This window comes from Bombina bombina, chromosome 11 (assembly GCF_027579735.1).
Source record: "Bombina bombina isolate aBomBom1 chromosome 11, aBomBom1.pri, whole genome shotgun sequence".
Classification (NCBI taxonomy): Eukaryota; Metazoa; Chordata; class Amphibia; order Anura; family Bombinatoridae; genus Bombina; species Bombina bombina.
The window spans coordinates 91,721,090-91,743,156 of record NC_069509.1 but is presented as its reverse complement, the minus strand read 5'-3'; the positions used below and the strand labels follow the sequence as shown (position 1 = coordinate 91,743,156).

At 41.5% G+C, this 22,067-nt stretch overlaps 1 protein-coding gene across 1 annotated transcript in view; it reads left to right on the top strand.

Annotated features, from left to right (window-relative positions):
- Nucleotides 1-22,067, top strand: part of CFAP70 (cilia and flagella associated protein 70) — a 576,575-nt gene that overhangs the window by 207,018 nt on the left and 347,490 nt on the right. The window lies entirely within an intron of this gene.

Below are 22,067 nucleotides of genomic sequence, written 5' to 3'. Positions count from 1 at the left end.
TAAAATTACATAGGGTTAGATTACAAATGGCGTGCTAGCGATATTGTTTTTTTTACTTTTTGTGTGCATCGGAAATAGTACACGTATTACAAGTTGAAAATAAACGTGTGCAATTGAGCGCAATCGCAATTTGCACTTGTTGGGTTAGCACAACTGAAGAACTCGCGTAAAGGGCAGTGAGTAAAAAGTTACTTTTTTTTTTTAATAACTACATAACGCACCTTAAGATAACTGTCTTCAATTGCACTAACCCGACACCGCGTTAGACCTACACCACTAAACCCGACTTTGCATTTTGTACATTCCAATGTTCTTCACATATAAATTAATATAATATTTATATGTGTGTGTATATATATATATATATATATATATATATATATATATATACATTTATGTATATGTCTGAATATTTTTTTTTTTAAATATATATCTATACCTATACATCCATATAAATATATATGTGTAGGCATACAGTATATACAGATGTATATAGAAATATATTTTGAAATATTAATATTACATATAGTTCAATGTGAAGAACAGTTGAATGAGTAATATTAAAAGCTCACTTTGGGTCCGCGAGTATAGGTATTCGTTTTTTCGGTTTGCACACTCCATTGAAGTTTATGGGGATAATAGTCAGCGCGGTCACAATATCTGACGTCTAACTCTTAACGTGCGTAGCGTTTTCGCTCAAGCGCAAACTTTTTACCTTCAACTTGTAATACGAGCACTACCCAACGTGCAAAAAAAGTTAAAGGGGATACGAATCCCAAAAAATGTAGTTTGTGATTTAGACAGAGCAGACAATTTTTAAAAAGTTTCCAATTTACTTCTATTATCAAATTTACTTTGTTCCCATGATATTCTGTGCTGAAGAGATACCTAGGTAGGCATCTGGAGCACTGAAATGACAGCGAATAGTGCTGCCCTCTAGTGCTCTTGCAAATGAATACCATTCTTGCAAAACTGCTGCCTTATAGTGCTCCAGAAATGGGCAGGCTCCTAAGCATACGCCCCTGCTTTTCAACAAACGATAGCAAGAAAACAAAGAAGAATTGATTATAGAAAAAATTAGAAAGTTGCTAACTATTGCATGCTCTATCTGATCATGAAAAAAAAAAATATCATTTTTACCTGCTACAGCGGGAGCACTAAATAGCGCTTCACTTGTAATCTGGCCCATAGTGTTGTGTTACTACTGATGTTATAATTTTGTCCTTTACTTTCATCTTTGGCACAAATAGTTTTTTTTTTTTAATGGAATACAGTTATTGTTAAACAATAATCGCCCTAACATACTGTTATGTTTACTGCTCTTTGACATCAAGTAGACTTATTTCTCCAACATAGGTGTGTCCGGTCCACGGCGTCATCCTTGTGGGATATTCTCTTCCCCAACAGGAAATGGCAAAGAGCCCAGCAAAGCTGGTCACATGATCCCTCCTAGGCTCCGCCTACCCCAGTCATTCTCTTTGCCATTGTACAGGCAACATCTCCACGGAGATGGTTAAGAGTTTTTTGGTGTTTAAATTTAGTTTTTATCCTTCAATCAAGTGTTTGTTATTTTAAAATAGTGCTGGTATGTACTATTTACTCTGAAACAGAAAAGAGATGAAGATTTCTGTTTGTAAGAGGAAGATGATATTAGCAAACGTTACTAAAATCGATTGCTGTTTCCACACAGGACTGTTGAGATGAAGTAACTTCAGTTGGGGGAAACAGTTGGCAGACTTTTCTGCTTGAGGTATGACTGGCCACATTTCTAACAAGACTATGTAATGCTGGAAGGCTGTTATTTCCCCTATGGGGACCGGTAAGCCATTTTCTTAGATTAAGTAAAAGAATAAAGGGCTTCATTAGGGCTTAAAAGACTGGTAGACATTTTTCTGGGCTAAAACGATTACTTTGCTAAGCATATTTGGCAGATTATAACTCTTAATAGTTATTATAATCTTGGGGATTGTTTTAAAAAAACGGCAGGCACTGTATTGGACACCTTTTTCAGATGGGGGCCTTTTCTAGTCATAGGCAGAGCCTCATTTTCGCGCCACTAATGCGCAGTTGTTTTTGGAGAGCAAGGCATGCAGATGCATGTGTGAGGAGCTAAGAACCACTGAAAAAGCTTATAGAAGGCGTCATTTGGTATCGTATTCCCCTCTGGGCTTGGTTGGGTCTCAGCAAAGCAGATACCTGGGACTGTATAGGGGTTAAATGTAAAAACGGCTCCGGTTCCGTTATTTTAAGGGTTAAAGCTTTCAAATTTGGTGTGCAATACTTTTAAGGCTTTAAGACACTGTGGTGAAATTTTGGTGAATTTTGAACAATTCCTTCATACTTTTTCACATATTCAGTAATAAAGTGTGTTCAGTTTAAAATTTAAAGTGACAGTAACGGTTTTATTTTAAAACGTTTTTTGTGCTTTGTTGACAAGTTTAAGCCTGCTTAACATGTCTGAACCATCAGATAAGCGATGTTCTATATGTATGAAAGCCAAGGTTTCTCCCCATTTAAATTTATGTGATGATTGTGCCATAGTGTCCAAACAAAGTAGGGACAATGATGCCACAGATAATGATATTGCCCAAGATGATTCCTCAAATGAGGGGAGTAAACATGATACTGCATCATCCCCTTCTGTGTCTACACCAGTTTTGCCCACACAAGAGGCCCCTAGTACATCTAGTGCGCCAATACTTATTACCATGCAACAATTAACGGCTGTAATGGATAATTCTATTGCAAACATTTTATCCAAAATGCCTACTTATCAGAGAAAGCGCAATTGCTCTGTTTTAAACACTGAAGAGCAAGAGGACGCTGATGATAACTGTTCTGACATACCCTCACACCAATCTGAAGGGGCCAGGAGGGAGGTTTTGTCTGAGGGAGAAATTTCAGATTCAGGAAAAATTTCTCAACAAGCTGAACCTGATGTTGTAACATTTAAATTTAAATTAGAACATCTCCGCGCACTGCTTAAGGAGGTATTATCTACTCTGGATGATTGTGACAATTTGGTCATTCCAGAGAAATTATGTAAGATGGACAGGTTCCTAGAGGTTCCGGTGCCCCCCGATGCTTTTCCTATACCCAAGCGGGTGGCGGACGTAGTAAATAAGGAGTGGGAAAGGCCCGGCATACCTTTTGTTCCTCCCCCTATATTTAAGAAATTATTTCCTATAGTCGACCCCAGAAAGGACTTATGGCAGACAGTCCCCAAGGTCGAGGGGGCGGTTTCTACTCTAAACAAACGCACTACTATTCCTATAGAAGATAGTTGTGCTTTCAAAGATCCTATGGATAAAAAATTAGAGGGTTTGCTTAAAAAGATGTTTGTTCAGCAAGGTTACCTTCTACAACCAATTTCATGCATTGTTCCTGTCACTACGGCAGCGTGTTTCTGGTTCGAAGAACTAGAAAAGTCGCTCAATAAAGAATCTTCGTATGAGGAGGTTATGGACAGAGTTCAAGCACTTAAATTGGCTAACTCTTTTATTTTAGATGCCGCTTTGCAATTATCTAGATTAGCGGCGAAAAATTCAGGGTTTGCTATCGTGTCGCGCAGAGCGCTTTGGCTAAAGTCTTGGTCAGCGGATGTGTCTTCCAAGACAAAATTGCTTAACATCCCTTTCAAGGGTAAAACACTGTTTGGTCCTGATTTGAAAGAGATTATTTCAGACATCACCGGGGGAAAGGGCCACGCCCTTCCTCAGGATAGGTCTTTTAAGGCTAAAAATAAGCCTAATTTTCGTCCCTTTCGCAGAAACGGACCAGCCTCTAATTCTACATCCTCTAAGCAAGAGGATAATACTTCTCAACCCAAACCAGCCTGGAGACCGATGCAAGGCTGAAACAAGGGTAAGCAGGCCAAGAAGCCTGCCACTGCTACCAAAACAGCATGAAGGGATGGCCCCCGATCCGGGACCGGATCTGGTGGGGGGCAGACTTTCTCTCTTTGCTCAGGCTTGGGCAAGAGATGTTCAGGATCCTTGGGCACTAGAAATAGTTTCTCAGGGTTATCTCCTGGAATTCAAGGAACTACCCCCAAGGGGAAGGTTCCACAGGTCTCAATTATCTTCAAACCAAATAAAAAGACAGGCATTCTTACATTGTGTAGAAGACCTGTTAAAGATGGGAGTAATTCATCCAGTTCCAATAGGAGAACAAGGGAGGGGGTTTTACTCCAACCTGTTCATAGTTCCCAAAAAAGAGAGAACATTCAGACCAATTTTAGATCTCAAGATCCTAAACAAATTTCTCAGGGTTCCATCGTTCAAAATGGAAACCATTCGAACGATCCTTCCTACCATCCAGGAAGGTCAATTTATGACCACGGTGGATTTAAAGGATGCGTACCTACATATTCCTATCCACAAGGAACATCATCAGTTCCTGAGGTTCGCTTTTCTGGACAAGCATTACCAGTTTGTGGCACTTCCATTCGGATTAGCCACTGCTCCGAGAATCTTCACAAAGGTACTAGGGTCCCTTCTAGCGGTTCTAAGACCAAGGGGCATTGCAGTAGTACCTTACTTGGACGACATCCTGATTCAAGCGTCGTCTCTGTCAAAAGCAAAGGCTCATACGGACATCGTCCTAGCCTTTCTCAGATCTCACGGATGGAAAGTGAACAAAGAAAAAAGTTCTCTGTCCCCGTCAACAAGAGTTCCCTTCTTGGGAACAATAATAGATTTTTTAGAAATGAGGATTTTTCTGACAGAGGTCAGAAAATCAAAACTTCTAAGCTCTTGTCAAGTACTTCATTCTGTTCTTCGTCCTTCCATAGCGCAGTGCATGGAAGTAATAGGATTGATGGTTGCAGCAATGGACATAGTTCCTTTTGCACGAATTCATCTAAGACCATTACAACTGTGCATGCTCAGACAGTGGAATGGGGATTATACAGACTTGTCTCCGACGATTCAAGTAGATCAAAAGACCAGAGATTCACTCCGTTGGTGGCTGATCCTGGACAACCTGTCACAGGGAATGAGCTTCCGCAGACCAGAGTGGGTCATTGTCACGACCGACGCCAGTCTGGTGGGCTGGGGCGCGGTCTGGGAACCCCTGAAAGCTCAGGGTCTATGGTCTCGGGAAGAATCTCTTCTCCCGATAAACATTCTGGAACTGAGAGCGATATTCAATGCTCTCAAAGCTTGGCCTCATCTAGCAAAGGCCAAATTCATAAGGTTTCAATCAGACAACATGACGACTGTTGCATATATCAACCATCAGGGGGGAACAAGGAGTTCCCTGGCGATGGAGGAAGTGACCAAGATAATTCAATGGGCGGAGGATCACTCCTGCCACTTGTCTGCAATCCACATCCCAGGAGTGGAAAATTGGGAAGCGGATTTTCTGAGTCGTCAGACATTCCATCCGGGGGAGTGGGAACTCCATCCGGAAATCTTTGCCCAAATAACTCAATTATGGGGCATTCCAGACATGGATCTGATGGCCTCTCGTCAGAACTTCAAGGTTCCTTGTTACGGGTCCAGATCCAGGGATCCCAAGACGACTCTAGTAGATGCACTAGTAGCACCTTGGACCTTCAACCTAGCTTATGTATTCCCACCGTTTCCTCTCATTCCCAGGCTGGTAGCCAGGATCAATCAGGAGAGGGCTTCGGTGATCTTGATAGCTCCTGCGTGGCCACGCAGGACTTGGTATGCAGACCTGGTGAATATGTCATCGGCTCCACCATGGAAGCTACCTTTGAGACAGGACCTTCTTGTTCAAGGTCCATTCGAACATCCGAATCTGGTTTCCCTCCAACTGACTGCTTGGAGATTGAACGCTTGATTTTATCAAAGCGTGGGTTTTCAGATTCTGTAATAGATACTCTGATTCAGGCTAGAAAGCCTGTAACTAGAAAAATTTACCATAAAACATGGAAAAAATATATCTGTTGGTGTGAATCTAAAGGATTCCCATGGAACAAGATAAAAATTCCTAAGATTCTATCCTTTCTACAAGAAGGTTTGGAGAAAGGATTATCTGCAAGTTCTCTGAAGGGACAGATCTCTGCTTTATCTGTTTTACTTCACAAAAGGCTGGCAGCTGTGCCAGACGTTCAAGCGTTTGTTCAGGCTCTGGTTAGAATCAAGCCTGTTTACAGACCTTTGACTCCTCCCTGGAGTCTAAATCTAGTTCTTTCAGTTCTTCAAGGGGTTCCGTTTGAACCCTTACATTCCGTAGATATTAAGTTATTATCTTGGAAAGTTTTGTTTTTGGTTGCAATTTCTTCTGCTAGAAGAGTTTCAGAGTTATCTGCTCTGCAGTGTTCTCCGCCCTATCTGGTGTTCCATGCAGATAAGGTGGTTTTGCGTACTAAGCCTGGTTTTCTTCCGAAAGTTGTTTCCAACAAAAATATTAACCAGGAGATAGTTGTACCTTCTTTGTGTCCGAATCCAGTTTCAAAGAAGGAACGTTTGTTACACAATTTGGACGTAGTCCGTGCTCTAAAATTCTATTTAGAGGCTACTAAAGATTTCAGACAAACATCTTCTTTGTTTGTTGTTTATTCTGGTAAAAGGAGAGGTCAAAAAGCAACTTCTACCTCTCTTTCTTTTTGGCTTAAAAGCATTATCCGATTGGCTTATGAGACTGCCGGACGGCAGCCTCCTGAAAGAATCACAGCTCACTCCACTAGGGCTGTGGCTTCCACATGGGCCTTCAAGAACGAGGCTTCTGTTGACCAGATATGTAAGGCAGCGACTTGGTCTTCACTGCACACTTTTGCCAAATTTTACAAATTTGATACTTTTGCTTCTTCGGAGGCTATTTTTGGGAGAAAGGTTTTGCAAGCCGTGGTGCCTTCCATTTAGGTGACCTGATTTGCTCCCTCCCTTCATCCGTGTCCTAAAGCTTTGGTATTGGTTCCCACAAGTAAGGATGACGCCGTGGACCGGACACACCTATGTTGGAGAAAACAGAATTTATGCTTACCTGATAAATTACTTTCTCCAACGGTGTGTCCGGTCCACGGCCTGCCCTGGTTTTTTTAATCAGGTCTGATGAATTATTTTCTCTAACTACAGTCACCACGGTATCATATGGTTTCTCCTATGCATATTTCCTCCTGTACGTCGGTCGAATGACTGGGGTAGGCGGAGCCTAGGAGGGATCATGTGACCAGCTTTGCTGGGCTCTTTGCCATTTCCTGTTGGGGAAGAGAATATCCCACAAGTAAGGATGACGCCGTGGACCGGACACACCGTTGGAGAAAGTAATTTATCAGGTAAGCATAAATTCTGTTTTCCACAAATTCTATGTTCAGCTCTTTGGTTAATAGTTGATTCAAAAAGTTTTGTAATACATTTGGCTAAAGAGGGCTTTAAAGGGACACTGAACCCAAATTTTTTCTTTAGCGATTCAGATAGAGCATGACATTTTAAGCGACTTTCTAATTTACTCCTATTATCAAATTTTCTTCATTCTCTTGGTATTTTTATTTGAAATGCAAGAATGTAAGTTTAGATGCCGGCCCATTTTTGGTGAACAACCTGGGTTGTTCTTGCTGATTGGTGGATAAATTCATCCACCAATAAAAAAGTGCTGTCCAGAGTTCTGAACCCCCAAAAAGCTTAGATGCCTTCTTTTTCAAATAAAGATAGCAAGAGAAAGAAAAAAAGATGATAATAGGAGTAAATTAGAAAGTTACTTAAAAGTGCATGCTCTATCTGAATCACAAAAGAAAACATTTGGGTTCAGTGTCCCTTTAATAAATGTCATTTTTTTTATTTTTTTAAATAAATATTTATTTTACTTAGAGCAACTTTCTTGACTGGTGGTGGTGAACCTATGGCACCCAGCACCCAAATTTGCTGGTATTTTACCTCTGGGCTACCACTATACTACTTTCATTGGCAGAAATTATATAGCCTTATACATTGTTTTTCTTATAAATCCATGTTATATATCAGCAATGAAGTTTAATTGTTGAAATATATTATGGACTTAAAGGACCAGTCAACACATTAGATTTGCATAATCAACAAATGCAAGATAACAAGACAATGCAATAGCACTTAGTCTGAAGTTCAATTGAGTAGTAGATTTTTTTATAACAAATTTCAAAGTTATGTATATTTCCACTCCCCTTGTACCATGTGATAGCAATCAGCCAATCACAAATGCATATACGTGTAGTCTGTGAATTCTTGCACATGCTCAGTAGGATCTGGAGACTCAAAAAGTGTAAATATAAAAGACTGTGCACATTTTTTTTAATGGAAGTAAATTGGAAAGTTGTTTAAAATTACATGCTGTATCTGAATCATGAACATTTAATTTAACCTGAGTGTCCCTTTAAAAGAAAAAGATGTCTCTTTAAATAAAAAATAAAAAAGTACCATGCGCTTTTAAGATTTTTTTGGGGAAAAGTATTGCCAATTGGGGCACACACTCTCAATGTATAACTGATCTAGACCCTGTTTTGTAATTTTTTATAGCTGTTCCACAACTGTTTTAAATGCCAATAAAATATTATTTATTTATTTTTATTATTATTAATAATAATCATAATAATAATTGTTTATTTGTAGGGCACCAACAGATTCTGCAGTGCTTTAAGCATTATTGTTTAAAGAGGCAATAATAAACCACATAAACGTTAAAGTGATGGTAAACTATGTGGATTTGCTATGCTGCATGTGAATAACGTATTAAAATGAATGGCACTTTCATTCATCAGTTTTGTGTATAACAGTATAATAACACTGACGCTTTTTTGTGTGTCACTTTCTTACATCCTCCAATCATTACCCGGCCAGCTGGCATCCTTCGATGTTACACATTTCCCCTTACTCAGATAGCGCATGCGCTCAGTAATCTGCAGCAAAATACTGAGCGCATGCTCTATCCGAGTAATGGGTGTATGACTTTAAGCATAATGACTTTTAGCAAATATAAATAATATATCAATATTATGCACCCTTTGCCTGTGTTATTTTTACATAAGCTTATGCTTGACAAATAATCCTCCAATGTCCTATAGAACATCATCTTCAATCAAATAACAAAACTTATAGGGCTAGATTTGTAATTTTCCCTATGGGCTATTCACCCAGGCTGGTCGGGGGTTAACTGCCTGAGTTTATGGAAACTGTACAGCTGTCTGTAAGTATTTAGGGCTGTGGGTTTTGCAGTGATTTACGATGTGTACCCAGTCCAGTCTGAGAGTGCAGTCCATTTCTGTGTTTTGTACGTGCTTAGGGAAATTACAAAGGGCTGTTTAACCCTTGTTGGTTCACAGTTTGTTTGAAAGCATGCATTGTGTGGCTGCTGGTTAGGAACCCAGGAGGGAAGAGACTATGACAAAGTCCTAAGCTTAAACCGTTTGATGCCAAATGTAGCTAACTCTCCCATATTTTTAAATATTATTGTGTGTTTGCAGGAGAGTGCCTGTCTTTCTGTATGTTGTGTTAATAATTATGTTTCCTTCCTAAGATAGGGAGAGTCCACGGCTTCATTCCTTACTGTTGGGAAATACATCACCTGGCCACCAGGAGGACGCAAAGACACCCCAGCCAAAAGCTTAAATATCCTTCCCACTTCCTCATTACCCCAGTCATTCTTTGTCTCTCGTCATAGGAACCTACTTATTCTGGTGTGAAGAGCGTGATTTTTCCTGGCACAGAGTTAAGGTTGCCAGGATCTTATCTTTTCTCCAGGATGGGCTGGAGAAGGGCCTTTCTGCTAGTTCCCTGAGGGGACAGATTTCGGCCCTATCGGTTTTATTGCACAAGAGACTGGCTGAGCTTCCAGACGTGCAGTCCTTTGTTAAGGCTCTAATTAGGATCAGACCTGTGTTTAAATCTGGGGCTCCTCCTTGGAGCCTAAATCCTGTTCTTGGGGTTTTGCAACAGGTTGCGTTTGAGCCTCTGCATTCCGTTGACATTAAATTGTTATCTTGGAAGGTTCTCTTTTATTTGACTATTGCCTCTGCGCGCAGAGTTTGAGAATTCCGCTTTGCAATGTGAGCCCCCTTATCTGATTTTTCATGCAGATAAGGCTGTTTTATGTGCTAAATTAGGTTTTCTTCCTAAGGTTGTGTCAGATCGCAACATCAGTTAGGAGATTGTGGTTCTTTCCTTGTGTCCTAATCCTTCTTCATCGAAGGAATGCTTGCTTCACAATTTGGATGCTGTTCGCACCTTGAAGTTCTATCTTCAGGCTACTAAAGAGTTTAGACAATCCTCCTCTTTGTTTGCTGTCTATTCGGGGAAGGGGAAGGGGCAGAAGGCTACTTCGACTTCCCTATCTTTTTGGTTAAGGAGTGTCATCCGCTTAGCTTACGAGACAGCGGGACATTGTCCTCCTGAGAGGATAACGGCTCATTCCACTAGAGCAGTGGCTTCCTCTTGGGCCTTTAAGAACGAGGACTCTATGGATCAGATTTGTAAGGTGGCTACCTGGTCCTCCTTGCATACTTTTTCAAAATTTTACAAATTTGATGTTTTTGCTTTGGCTGAAGCAGCTTTCGGGAGAAAAGTTTTGCAGGCTGTGGTGCCCTGAGAATAGGGTCTGCTTCTTCATTTTTGTCCTCTGGACCTTGGGTATAGTTTTCCCAACAGTAAGGAATGAAGCCGTGGACTCTCCATATCTTAGGAAGGTAAACATAATTTATGCTTACCAGATAAATTCCTTTCCTTCCGGATAGGGAGATTTCACAGCCCCTGCACGTTTTTTCTTGTCTATGGGCGGTCCCCTATTATTTATTTTAATGTTCTGGCACCATTTATACCCTAATGTTTCTCCTACTTTTCCTTGTTGCTTCGGCAGATTGACTGGGGTAATAAGGAAGTGGGAGGACTATTTAAGCCTTTGGCTGGGGTGTCTTTGCCTCCTCCTGGTGGCCAGGTGTTGTATTTCCCAACAGTAAGTAATGAAGCCGTGGATGTTTTTTGGCAAGTTTTCTTGTGATCTTGAATAAAAAGGATCATATCGTCTGCAAATAATGAGAAATGCAGGTCAGAGTCTCCGATTTATAAACCTACTGTGTGTTTTCTAATTTTACAAGCTAGAGGTTCAATTGCTATGTCAAATGGAGTTCGGAAACCATTGATTAATAGGGTCGCTATTGGTGAGTTGTAAAGTGTCGTTAACGCTTGAGTGAATGGTCCCTTAATACCTATCTGATGTAGTGTTGTGAATAAATGGTCCCACAGAACCTTGTTGAAGGCTTTTTCTACATCTATAAGGAGCAGGGTAGCCTCACCCCGTATGTTTTCTTTCCTAAGATATGGTGAGTCCACGGCTTGAGTAATTACTGTTGGGAATACAACTCCTGGCCAGCAGAAGGAGGCAAGAGCATCATAGTTAAACTGTTAAGTATCACTCCCTTACCCACAACCCCCAGTCATTCTCTTTGCCTTTGGTGCATGGAGGAGGTGAAGTTTAGGTGTCTGAAGAATCTACAAGCAAGTTTTGGGGTATAGCCATATTTCACGTCATTCCTTGCAGTCGGGTAGTGGTGGCTTTAAAGCAGTTAGGAACTTGTAAAGAGGTACTTACTGCGTTTTCCGTAACAATTGCTTCCCTAGTTTAGAAAGCCAGAGTTGGCCACTCTGTTCTTTCTTTTTGAAAGGTCTCTGCGAAGAACTGTGTCTTCTCATACCTTGTAACTGTCTACATGCCGGGCAGCGGAGCAGGTAAGTGCTTTTTCTTCCAGTTGGGGAGACCATGCACTTAACAAATTAAAAGACACTGCTTTTATTTTGGGACATAGATAATCCTGCTGTATGGGTTACACTGGGGCATGAAGCAGGCGCTGTAGCATGTGTGAGACTAACATTTAAACTCCTTTAAAAAGAAAGGGTAAAATGTTTTTATAAGGCTTTATTTTCTGACACATATTAACTTAATAAAACAATACAAGTTTAAACTGAAAGTAAGGCTGAATTTTCTATTTCAGCAACTTATTCATTTCACCTTTGCTTTAAAAGAAACCGATGCAACATTTTAAACTGTCCGGTTTGAAATGCCGGTTATTTCTGGTACTCAGTGTACCAGGAAGCTATTTTACTGCCTCTCTGTGTTGCAGCAGTAATTTGAGCTCAGCAGTTGCGGTCACATGACCGACTTTACTTCATAACGTTTCTGGGGAAAACTTAATTGGTAGCGGTAAGGCACCTCAGTGAGGTGTGGGGTTGGCTGAGGGGTATTTTAGAAGTTTATTTGATGTTTATTAAATGTTTTTTCTTATCTTTTCTCGCATAATTTTAGTTGGGGATCGATCCTAATTTGTGATAAAATTTAAAGTGTATTTTTCCTTGGCTTATTTTAATTGAATATTACAATCTTTGAAACTTATCTGTACAAGTTTATTTACTGTTTCACAACATGTCTGATATGGAGCAAGAGCCTGCTCTCATGAATTCATGCTGCTTATGCTTAGATGCACAAATTGCAGTTTCTATGCAATTTTGTTCTTTATGTGTCAAGCAAACCTTGCAAAATAAAGGTAACATTTTTGAGCCTAATGTCTCTCAGGATGATGCTGTTAAAATAGTATCTCAGCTTTCTCCTGCTACGTCCCAAGCCTCAATGGCGTCACATGCAGTGCCCTGTGGTTCCTCTATAACTACTAGCGGAGTTTATTTAAAAGCAGAAATTGCTGCCCAGGTATCTTCTGTGGTATTAGTTATATAGAAGGAAACGATATAGGCTGACTTTTAATAGGGGGCGCTTTAAGCAATGTGAACAGGGCTGCTGGGCAGGAGTAATTAACAGCAAGTGTGTGTACACACAAATAGAGATATATGTACATATACAAATATATAGACAGATATACTTCCCTAAGGCATTTCTTTGCAACAGAAAATAATGTAAGTACAAAAGGTAAGTCTCTGGAAAAGTGTGTCCCACTTGCATCAAACAACCACACAAGTTGTGGAGGGATAAATCTGTGACTCTGAAGTGTAGGTAACAAATGCTGGACCAGGCTGCACTCTCCTCACATCAAAGTGTCATGATATCTGGAAGAATGGAGAAAAAAGAGAGGCGCCTGTGTGTACCAGTAAAACAGGAAAAACAAGAAAGAACTCCCGATCCAGGGTACTCACATTTCCTTGGAGCACTCGAACAGTGCTATTGGACACAGGCTGGGTATTTGGCAGCAACCCAGCTAACTGATATCCCAGGTACAGGAACACTGGAACACCAGGAACTCAGCAATGCTGGAGTTTCCATAGCTAGGTACTCCCAATGGGAGTGATTGGTATATGATAGGTAGGCAGTACAAGGTTCCAGTATAAAAACAGATTTATCAAAATATCAGAAAAAAAACAGAATAAGGTAGGGTATGCTAGCGGCCCTCTTTAACAAATTGCAACGCATTTCTCATCGCTTCAAAACGCTGTTTCATCAGGCACACAATACAGGCTATGGATAGCCTTTAAATATACAAGACTTACCAATCATGATACAAACACCTGGGAACCACCCCCACTGAGGGGAGTTCCCAGTAGCTTAACCCTTTGTTTGGAGTGTATATTTCATTTATTTACTGACCTCGGTATATTATACAAAGATAACAATATAAATAGCAATAAAGCCATAAATATATAAAAATAAAGATAGCGAAATATGGTTAATATACAAGTGATAAAATTTACCTAAAATAGGTGGTTGCTTATTGACCCATATGATCCTAAATTTGATGTTATAATATCACCATCAAGTGACCCTAGTTCGTGGTAAAGGTTAATAAAAAAGACTCTTTCTTACCTATTTACTTGGGGGGCAGATGTACTTGTTTCTGCCGTATAAATATCCGTAGTCATATTATAATTCGGACTTGACGCCAATACAAACGTGTTACTAGTTTACGTCACTATGGGCGTGATAGGAGGAGGGATAGTTAACGTCACTATGAATATAAGACCAATGGCGTCCTTGTGGGGGGGTGTCAAATTTCGATAGAAACACCAAGCATGGGTATCACTAACATCCCTGTCAGTGTAATGAGTGTATATGCTAAAAATCAAGTGGAACTATAACGTGTAATTATAGGGCATACATTTTATACGATCCCATCAAAATGTGAATGTTTCTCCAACATTGCTGTGTCCGGTCCACGGCGTCATCCTTACTTGTGGGAATATCTCTTCCCCAACAGGAAATGACAGAGTCCCAGCAAAGCTGGCCATATAGTCCCTCCCAGGCTCCGCCCACCCCAGTCATTCTCTTTGCCGTTGCACAGGCAACATCTCCACGGAGATGGTTAAGAGTATGTGGTGTTTAGTTGTCGTTTTTTTTTTTATTCTACTATCAAGAGTTTGTTATTTTAAAATAGTGCTGGTATGTACTATTTACTCTGAAACAGAAAAAGATGAAGATTTCTGTTTGTGAGAGGAAGATGATTTTAGCAGACAGTAACTAAAATCGATTGCTGTTTCCACATAGGACTGTTGAGATGAAGTAACTTCAGTTGGGGGAAACAGTTAGCAGACTTTTCTGCTTAAGGTATGACTAGCCATATTTCTAACCAGACTGTGTAATGCTGGAAGGCTGTCATTTCCCCTCATGGGGACCGGTAAGCCATTTTCTTAATCTCAAACAGAATAAAGGGCTTAATATGGGCTATAAAACTGGTAGACACTGTTATGGGCTAAATCGATTGCTTTATTTGGACATTTTATACATGTGTATGCTGATAATTCACACTTATAAACTTGGGGAACGTTTTTTAACGTCAGGCACTATGTTAGACACCTTTTTCAGTCAGGAAGGGCTTCCTAGTTGTAGGCTGAGCCTCATTTTCGCGCCATTACTGCGCAGTTGTTTTTTGAGAGCAAGACATGCAGATGCATGTGTGAGGACCTGAAAGTAGTTGGAAAACTTCCTAGAAGGCGTCATTTGGTATCGTATTCCCCTCTGGGCTTGGCAAAATCACAGCAAAGGCTGTAGCTGGGACTGTATAGCGGTTAAATCTGTAACCGGCTCCGGTTTCGTTATTTTAAGGGTTAAAGCTCTGAAAATTGGTGTGCAATACTTTTAATGCTTTAAGACACTGTGGTGAAAGTTTGGTAAATTTTGAACAATTCCTTCATATTTTTCCACATATTCAGTAATAAAGTGTGCTCTGTTTAAAATTTAAAGAGACAGTAACGGTTTTGTTTTTAAACGTTTTTTGTGCTTTATTGACAAGTTTAAGCCTGTTTAACATGTCTGTGCCTTCAGATAAGCTATGTTCTATATGTATGAAGGTCAATGTGTCTCCCCCTTCAAAATTGTGTGATGATTGTGCCATAGCGTCCAAACAATGTAAGGACAGTACTGTCACAGATAATGAAGTTGCCCAAGATGATTCATCAGATGAAGGGAGTGGACATGGTTCTACATCCTCTCCTTCTGTGTCTATACCAGTTTTGCCCACGCAGGAGGCCCCTAGTACTTCTAGCGCGCCAATGCTTATTACCATGCAACAATTGACGGCTGTAATGGATAACTCCATAGCAAATATTTTATCCAAAATGCCTGCATATCAGAGAAAGTGCGATTGCTCTGTTTTAAACACTGAAGAGCAGGAGGGCGCTGATGATAATTGTTCTGTCATACCCTCACACCAATCTGAAGGGGCCATGAGGGAGGTTTTGTCAGATGGGGAAATTTCAGATTCAGGAAAAATTTCTCAACAGGCTGAACCTGATGTTGTAACATTTAAATTTAAATTAGAGCACCTCCGCGCACTGCTTAAGGAGGTGTTATCTACTCTGGATGATTGTGACAACTTGGTCATTCCAGAAAAATTATGCAAGATGGACAAGTTCCTAGAGGTTCCGGTGTACCCCGACGCTTTTCCTATACCCAAGCGGGTGGCGGACATAGTGAATAAGGAGTGGGAGAAGCCCGGCATACCTTTTGTTCCCCCTCCTATATTTAAGAAATTATTTCCTATGGTCGACCCCAGAAAGGACTTATGGCAGACAGTCCCTAAGGTCGAGGGGGCAGTTTCTACTCTAAACAAGCGCACTACTATTCCTATCGAGGATAATTGTGCTTTCCAAGATCCTATGGATAAAAAATTAGAGGGTTTGCTTAAAAAGATTTTTGTACAGCAAGGTTACCTTCTACAACCCATTTCGTGCATTGTTCCTGTCACTACAGCAGCGTGGTTCTGGTTCGAGGAACTGGAAAAGTCGCTCAGTAGAGAGACTCCATATGAGGAGGTTATGGACAGAGTTCACGCACTTAAGTTGGCTAACTCTTTTATTTTAGATGCCGCTTTGCAATTAGCTAGATTAGCAGCGAAAAATTCAGGGTTTGCTATTGTGGCGCGCAGAGCGCTTTGGCTAAAATCTTGGTCAGCGGATGTATCATCCAAGACAAAATTGCTTAACATCCCCTTCAAAGGTAAAACTCTCTTTGGACCAGAATTAAAAGAGATTATCTCAGACATCACTGGGGGAAAGGGCCACGCCCTCCCACAAGATAGACCTTTCAAGGCCAAGAATAAGTCTAATTTTCGTTCCTTTCGTAATTTTAGGAACGGACCGGCCTCTAATTCTGCATCCTCTAAGCAAGAGGGTAATACCTCACAGTCCAAACCAGCCTGGAAACCGATGCAAGGCTGGAACAAGGGTAAGCAGGCCAAGAAGCCTGCTACCGCTAACAAAACAGCATGAAGGAGTAGCCCCCAATCCGGGACCGGATCTAGTGGGGGCAGACTCTCTCTCTTTGCTCAGGCTTGGGCAAGAGATGTTCAGGATCCCTGGACGCTAGAAATAGTTTCTCAGGGTTATCTTCTGGAATTCAAGGAACTACCCCCAAGGGGAAGGTTCCACATGTCTCACTTATCCTCAAACCAAATAAAGAGACAGGCGTTCTTACATTGTGTAGAAGACCTGTTAAAGATGGGAGTGATACACCCAGTTCCAATGACGGAACAAGGAATGGGATTTTACTCAAATCTGTTCGTAGTTCCCAAAAAAGAGGGAACCTTCAGACCAATTCTGGATTTAAAGATCCTAAACAAATTTCTCAGGGTACCATCGTTCAAAATGGAAACCATTCGTACGATTCTACCCACTATCCAGGAAGGTCAATTCATGACTACCGTGGATCTAAAGGATGCGTACCTACATATTCCTATCCACAAAGAACATCATCAGTTCCTAAGGTTCGCCTTTCTGGACAAACATTACCAGTTTGTGGCCCTCCCATTCGGATTAGCCACTGCTCCAAGGATTTTCACAAAGGTACTCGGGTCCCTTCTAGCGGTTCTAAGACCAAGGGGCATTGCAGTAGTACCATACTTGGACGACATTCTAATACAAGCTTCGTCCCTTTCAAGAGCAAAGGCTCATACAGACATTGTTCTGGCCTTTCTCAGATCTCACGGATGGAAGGTGAACATAGAAAAAAGTTCTCTGTCTCCGTCAACAAGAGTTCCCTTCTTGGGAACAATAATAGATTCCTTAGAAATGAGGATTTTTCTGACAGATGTCAGAAAGTCAAAACTTCTAAGCGCTTGTCAAGTTCTTCATTCTGTTCCACGTCCTTCCATAGCTCAGTGCATGGAAGTAGTAGGGTTGATGGTTGCAGCAATGGACATAGTTCTTTTTGCGCGAATTCATCTAAGACCATTACAACTCTGCATGCTGAAACAGTGGAATGGGGACTATACAGACTTGTCTCCAGTGATTCAAGTAGATCAGAAGACCAGAGATTCACTCCGTTGGTGGCTAACCCTGGACCACCTATCCCAGGGAATGAGCTTCCGCAGACCAGAGTGGGTCATTGTCATGACAGACGCCAGTCTAGTGGGCTGGGGCGCGGTCTGGGAATCCCTGAAAGCTCAGGGACTATGGTCTCGGGAAGAGTCTCTTCTCCCGATAAACATTCTGGAACTAAGAGCGATATTCAATGCTCTCAGGGCTTGGCCTCAGCTTGCAAAGGCCAGATTCATAAGATTCCAATCAGACAACATGACGTCTGTTCCGTATATCAATCATCAGGGGGGAACAAGGAGTTCCCTGGCGATGAAAGAAGTGACCAAAATAATACAATGGGCGGAGGATCACTCCTGCCATCTATCTGCGATCCACATCCCAGGTGTGGAAAACTGGGAAGCGGATTATCTGAGTCGTCAGACTTTCCATCCGGGGGAGTGGGAACTCCACCCGGAGATCTTTGCCCAGTTGACTCGATTATGGGGCATTCCAGACATGGATCTGGTGGCGTCTCGTCAGAACTTCAAGGTTCCTTGCTACGGGTCCAGATCCAGGGATCCCAAGGCGACTCTAGTGGATGCACTAGTAGCACCTTGGACCTTCAACCTAGCTTATGTGTTCCCACCGTTTCCTCTCATTCCCAGGCTGGTAGCCAGGATCAAACAGGAGAGGGCCTCGGTGATCTTGATAGCTCCTGCGTGGCCATGCAGGACTTTGTATGCAGACCTGGTGAATATGTCATCGGTTCCACCATGGAAGCTACCTTTGAGACAGGACCTTCTTGTTCAGGGTCCATTCGAACATCCAAATCTGATCTCCCTCCAGCTGACGGCTTGGAGATTGAACGCTTGATTCTATCAAAGCGTGGGTTTTCAGATTCTGTGATAGATACTCTGGTTCAGGCCAGAAAACCGGTAACTAGAAAGATTTACCATAAAATATGGAAAATATATATCTGCTGGTGTGAATCCAAGGGATTCCCATGGAATAAGATAAAAATTCCTAAGATTCTTTCCTTTCTGCAAGAAGGTTTGGATAAGGGATTATCTGCGAGTTCTCTAAAGGGACAGATTTCTGCTTTATCTGTCTTACTACACAAACGACTGGCAGCTGTGCCAGATGTTCAAGCTTTTGTTCAGGCTCTGGTTAGGATCAAGCCTGTTTTCAGACCTTTAACTCCTCCCTGGAGTTTAAATCTAGTTCTTTCAGTTCTTCAAGGGGTTCCGTTTGAACCTCTACATTCCATAGATATTAAGTTGTTATCTTGGAAAGTTTTGTTTTTGGTTGCTATTTCTTCTGCTAGAAGAGTTTCAGAGTTATCTGCTCTGCAGTGTTCTCCGCCCTATCTGGTGTTCCATGCAGATAAGGTGGTTTTGCGTACTAAGCCTGGTTTTCTTCCAAAGGTTGTTTCTAACAAAAATATTAACCAGGAGATAGTTGTACCTTCTTTGTGTCCAAATCCAGTTTCAAAGAAGGAACGTTTGTTACACAATTTGGACGTAGTCCGTGCTCTAAAATTCTATTTAGAAGCTACAAAGGATTTCAGACAAACATCTTCTCTGTTTGTCGTCTATTCTGGTAAAAGGAGAGGTCAAAAGGCGACCTACCTCTCTTTCTTTTTGGCTTAAAAGCATCATCCGATTGGCTTACGAGACTGCCGGACGGCAGCCTCCTGAAAGAATCACAGCTCACTCCACTAGGGCTGTGGCTTCCACATGGGCCTTCAAGAACGAGGCTTCTGTTGATCAGATATGTAAGGCAGCGACTTGGTCTTCACTGCACACTTTTGCCAAATTTTACAAATTTGATACTTTTGCTTCTTCGGAGGCTATTTTTGGGAGAAAGGTTTTGCAAGCCGTGGTGCCTTCCGTTTAGGTAACCTGATTTGCTCCCTCCCTTCATCCGTGTCCTAAAGCTTTGGTATTGGTTCCCACAAGTAAGGATGACGCCGTGGACCGGACACACCAATGTTGGAGAAAACAGAATTTATGCTTACCTGATAAATTACTTTCTCCAACGGTGTGTCCGGTCCACGGCCCGCCCTGGTTTTTTTAATCAGGTCTGATGAATTATTTTCTCTAACTACAGTCACCACGGTACCATATGGTTTCTCCTATTTTTTCCTCCTGTCCGTCGGTCGAATGACTGGGGTGGGCGGAGCCTGGGAGGGACTATATGGCCAGCTTTGCTGGGACTCTTTGCCATTTCCTGTTGGGGAAGAGATATTCCCACAAGTAAGGATGACGCCATGGACCGGACACACCGTTGGAGAAAGTAATTTATCAGGTAAGCAGAAATTCTGTTTTTATGTTCTGCGGTATCTGTATCTGCAGCATTAGCTGCCATTCCCAGATTACATGGAAAATGCAAGAGGAAATATAGAAATTCAGAAAGTAAGGTGCCTGTCCTCAGTTTTGCTTCTTAAGTTGCCCTTTCTCATAAGTCTGATGAGGAAAATACATCAGGACTTTCTGAGTGTGAAATCTCAGATTCGGACAGTATAATTCCTTCTTCTGAGACTGAGGTGATATCTTTCAGATTTAGGCTTGAACACCTTTGTGTATTATTAAAGGAGGTTTTAGCTACTTTAGATGACTCCGATAAACCTGTCGTCACTCCTAAGAAATCTAGTAAACTTAATAGTTTCTTTGATGAACCTTCCACTTTGGAGGTTTTTCCTGTGCTGGACCGTGCTAGGGATATTATCTCACAGGAATGGAAGAAATCAGGGGTGTCTTTTTCCCTGTCTCCCATTTTTAAGAAAACGATTTCTGTCGAGGACTCCATTAAAGACCCTTGGTATACTGTACCCAAAGTTGAAGGGACCATTTCCACTCTGGCTACGAGAACCACTATTCCTATTGAGGATAGCTGCTCTTTTAAGGATCCGATAGACAAGAAGCTGGAGGCTTATTTGAAAACAATTTATGTTCATGAAGGTCTCCAATGGCAACCTGCGATGTGTATTGCCACCGTGACTAGTGAGGGATTTCATTGTTTCGACGCCTTGTCTGATTCTCTTCAATTAGAGACTTCCTTGTATGAAATTCTAGATTGGATTAAAGCTCTTAAATTGGCTAATTCCTTTATTGCAGATGCCATTTTACAGGTTGTCAGACTAGGAGCTAAAACTTCTAGTTTCGCTGTTCTAGCCCGCAGGGTGTTATGGTTGAAATCCTGGTCTGCGGACGTTTCCTCTAAAGTCAAGCTTCTGGCGATTCCTTACAAGGGCAAAATTTTGTTTGAACCCGGCTTGGCAGAGATTATCTCTGATATTACGGGTGGAAAAGGGTATTTTTTACCTCAAGATAAGAAGAATAGGCCTAAAGGACGTCAGAGTAATTTTCTTTCCTTTCGTAACTTCAGAGGAAAGCCTTCCCCTTCTTCTTCCAAGCAGGAAGAATCCAAGTCTTCTTGAAAACCCAATCAGTCTTGGAACAAGGGGAAGCAATAAAAAAAAAGCAGCTGATTCCAAATCAGCATGAATTGTTTGCCCCCGATCTGGGATCGGATCAGGTGGGGGGCAGACTTTCTCAGTTCTCTCAAGCCTGGATACGAGATGTCCCAGATCCCTGGACTATGGACATAGTATACCAGGGTTACAAATTGGAATTCAAGACTTTTCCTCCCAGAGGCAGATTCCGTCTCTTAAGATTATCTGCAGACCAGATAAAGAGAGAGGCGTTCTTGAAATGTATACAACATCTTTTCTCCCTGGGAGTGATAGTTCCAGTTCCAGTGCAGGAACAGGGTCTCGGGTTCTACTCCAACCTATTTGTGGTTCCCAAAAAAGAGGGAAATTTCCATCCCATTCTAGACTTGAAGTGTCTAAACAAGATTCTCAAAGTTCCATCCTTCAAGATGGAGACTATATGTTCCATTATTCCTTTAGTACAAGAGGGTCAGTTCATGACAACCATAGACCTAAAGGATGCGTATCTTCATGTTCCTATTCACAGGAGCCATCACAGATGCCTTTCTGGACAAACATTTCCAGTTTGTGGCCCTTCCATTTGGTCTAGCCACGGCTCCCAGAATTTTTTCAAAGGTTCTGGGGGTCTTTTGACAGTGATCCGTTCTCGTGGAATTGCTGTGGCACCCTACCTGGACGACATATTGGTTCAGGCGCCATCTTTTCAACTAGCAAAATCTCACACAGAGATATTGTTGTCTTTTCTTCGTTCCCACGGATGGAATGTAAATTTGGAAAAAAAGCTCCCTTTCCCCTGCTACAAGAGTAGTGTTCTTAGGGACCATAATAGATTCTCTATTGATGAAGATTTTTCTGACAGAGGTCAGGAAAACCAACATCATTTCCTCTTGCCTCTCTCATCAGGCTTTTGCTCATTCTTCAGTGGCTCATTGTATGGAGGTAATCGGTCT